Raw genomic sequence first — 3,062 nt, 5'->3', positions numbered from 1 at the left:
AATAAAATTTAAGGAAAATAAAAGGTGTCTATGATAGACTTATTGGGGAAAGGAGGAATTAGAAAATAAAGGAATAAAGATGTTACAAAATCTTGTCGTTTAAGCCCGCCTCTTGTCTTGTGCCTTATCATCACTCGCTCTTTTTGACTGCTGGAGGTATGGGAAGCTGATGAGTGTCATTTATGGCACTCATTTGGTTCTTTTTAGGATGAATTTCATGCTATTCTATAGCTCTTTTACTTAGCTTTTCCTTGATTTTACTCTTTATTTCTTTTATTTTGCATTTTCTAAGTTGGATTTCTTTCTTTATGCATTTCTTGGTTTATTTTGTTATTTTCTCTTTTATTTGCTTGTTTTCCTTTATTTTTCAAGTTAAGGTCGTTATCCAAGTTTCTAGAGGCCTCCTCCCAAGTTTTGGCATTGATTAGGATGCCTAGTGGTCTCTATTTGAAGCTAAATCATGGAGGAGTGCAAGTTCCTAAAGTCCTTGAGCTGTGCATTCAAGCCGTGGGGGCATGATTTCTAGTCTTGAATCCGCAAACATGGAGATTAGAAACTACAAGGTTCCGTGTTTATCAATAGCATTAAGTGGAACCCAGAAGGAGCATCGGAATGATAGGCAAGAGGGCTCCCCTGCTCCCAAGCGCGGGCGCGCGCGAGCATGGCATGGCCGCGCGGCCTGGTGGCGCGGGCGCGCCTGTCTGGGTCCCTGTTCCGTACCCAGTTTTGCGCGGTCGCGCTCTCCCTTATGGTTGGTCGAGCCTGTATGGGTTTATCTGGGGACGATCTAAAAAACTTCTCTTAGTTAGTTTTACAATATATAGATTTTCTTTCTATTTTTAGGAGGAGAATTAGATGAGAATTAGAGAATCATTAGAGTTCCATTTTTCTGAAATTAGGATTAGAATTTTTGAGAGAGAAACTATTGATTGTAGATAGAGAAGTTCTTGATCGTTGATCGTTGATTGATGATTGAAGATTGTTAATTTTAGCATTTCCTCCATTAAATTAAAGCAAGTTTGTAAGGATTTCTTCTACTTTAATGCAATGTTTAGCTTATCATTTCAATTGTTTTGTTAATTTTTCAGGTTTGAATTGAATTTGTGATTGAATTAGTTCTATTGATATGATGATGATGAAATTGTTGATTAGCTTAGTTTTGATCTTAACTTCAATGAATTGTGAGTAGTTCTCTTGCTAGGGGAATGGTGCAACATGTATAAGTGATGGATTGATGCTAATTGGGGGAAATTGATGGAGTTGATGTTTAGATTAAATTGGTTGATTGATTAAGTGCATGTGTGTAATTAATTGAAGTGTAGATAACTTTGATTTGTTACACTATAATACATTGTAAGCTTGCATTGATACGAAAAATTGATATGTGGCTTTTTTTTGTCGATTGAGTAGGTTTGCAAGGTTCCTAGTTTAAGTCTCTCGTAGTTGGCGCTAGCTTGAATTCTAGGAGATTAGCCTCCCCTACTCTCTTGATTGCTTAGTTGATTTTCCCTCAAAACACTTGACTTAGTCATCTCCAATCCCAATTAGCTATGTCAATTCCGAGTACATGCAGATTCTAACCCTAGTGCTTGTTAAATTTGATTTCATTTGATTGTTTTGATTACACACACCTCACTTTATTGCTTCGAAATAGCTTAGATTTGACTTTATCATTCATTTCCCATTCCTAGTGGTTTGACCCTCGACTTACTCTATGCTTTATGTGGGGGTGTGTTGAGAGATTATAAATTTTATTTTGACCAAGGGTAGATTAGTTTTCAACGACCTAGTTTAGCTTAGGGTAAAAAATGGCGTCGTTGCCGGGGAATGGCATAGATGATTGCTATTATTGTTGAGTCTATTTCACCTTAATCTCAAAAATACAAAAAGATTGTTCTCTTTAGGCTACATTTGTAGCCGTACTATTGATATTTTCTTTGAGTGTTTGTATGCGTAGGATAAGAGGTAGGACTTTAGTGCCATTTGATCCGGAAATCGAGAGAACAATAACAAGGATAAGGGTTGCTAATCGTTCTGTGAGTCCAAGCTCTCCAAGAGAAGAAATTCACCAAGAAAGAGAAGAAGAGGATCAAGTAAGCATGGGAGATAATCCAAGAGTTGCTTGGAAGGAGTTGGGAACTCCTGGTGTATATAGGTTTAAAAGTGGGATTGCTTTGCCAAAAACACCGGCAAATGATTTTAAGATAAGACCGGCACTGATCACTTTGATTGAAAGAAGACAATTTAGCGGGGCTAAGATTGAGAGTCCCCTAAACCATCTCAAAGAGTTTGAGAAGTATTGCAATACTATCAAAGAGAATGGTGTTTCTCAAGAGTTTATTCGGCTCAAGTTGTTCCCCTTCACTCTCATAGGTCGAGCTTTGGAATGGTTAGACAAATAGGTCAAGCCAAATTCTCTTAGAACATGGGATGAAGTTACCAAGGAATTCTTGTCTAGGTTCTACCCCCAAAAGAAAACGGCGGTGGCAAGGGCTTTGATCCAAAGTTTCAAGCAAAAACCTAGTGAGAGCTTGTATGAAGCTTGGAAAAGGTATAAGGAGTATCCAAGAGAATGTCCCCATCATGGCATCCCAACCTATCAAATCATTCAAATTTTCTATGGAGGGTTGAGTCCTCAAGGCAAATTGTGTCTAGATGCGGGAGCCGGAGGCCCAATCATGAACAAAACCAAAGAAGAGGTTGTGGACATTATAGAAGATGTGGTGCGCCATTACATGGATTGGCAAGAAGGAGAAAAAGAGTCTTCAAGCAAGAATGGATCAACGGTTTACTCGGTTGATCATCTTAATGCCATCAACAATCTATCCTCTCAAATCGCAAGTTTGGGGAAGGAGATGACAACAATCAAGGCCAAGCTTGAGAGTGCAACTTCCAATGTACAAGGTCATCCCTCCCACATTAAAGGAAGAGGTACATCTTCTAACTCTACTCCTCTTTCTACTTCTAACAATATGCCCAATGGATGCTTGTTTTGTGATAATTGTGGGTCTTATGACCATGATGCTTCTACTTGTTCAAATGGGTTTGAAAATCTTGATGAT

General features: G+C 38.5%; 1 pseudogene; it reads right to left on the bottom strand.

Moving 5' to 3' along the window:
* Positions 1 to 2,490: 2,490 nt before the first annotated feature.
* Positions 2,491 to 2,590, bottom strand: LOC145557064 (small nucleolar RNA R71; annotated as a pseudogene).
* Positions 2,591 to 3,062: the final 472 nt, after the last annotated feature.

This window comes from Chenopodium album, chromosome 8, assembly GCF_948465745.1.
Source record: "Chenopodium album chromosome 8, dcCheAlbu1.1, whole genome shotgun sequence".
Taxonomy (NCBI): domain Eukaryota; kingdom Viridiplantae; phylum Streptophyta; class Magnoliopsida; order Caryophyllales; family Amaranthaceae; genus Chenopodium; species Chenopodium album.
Note: the sequence above shows the minus strand (reverse complement) of the source record. Positions and strands in the feature narration are given on the sequence as shown.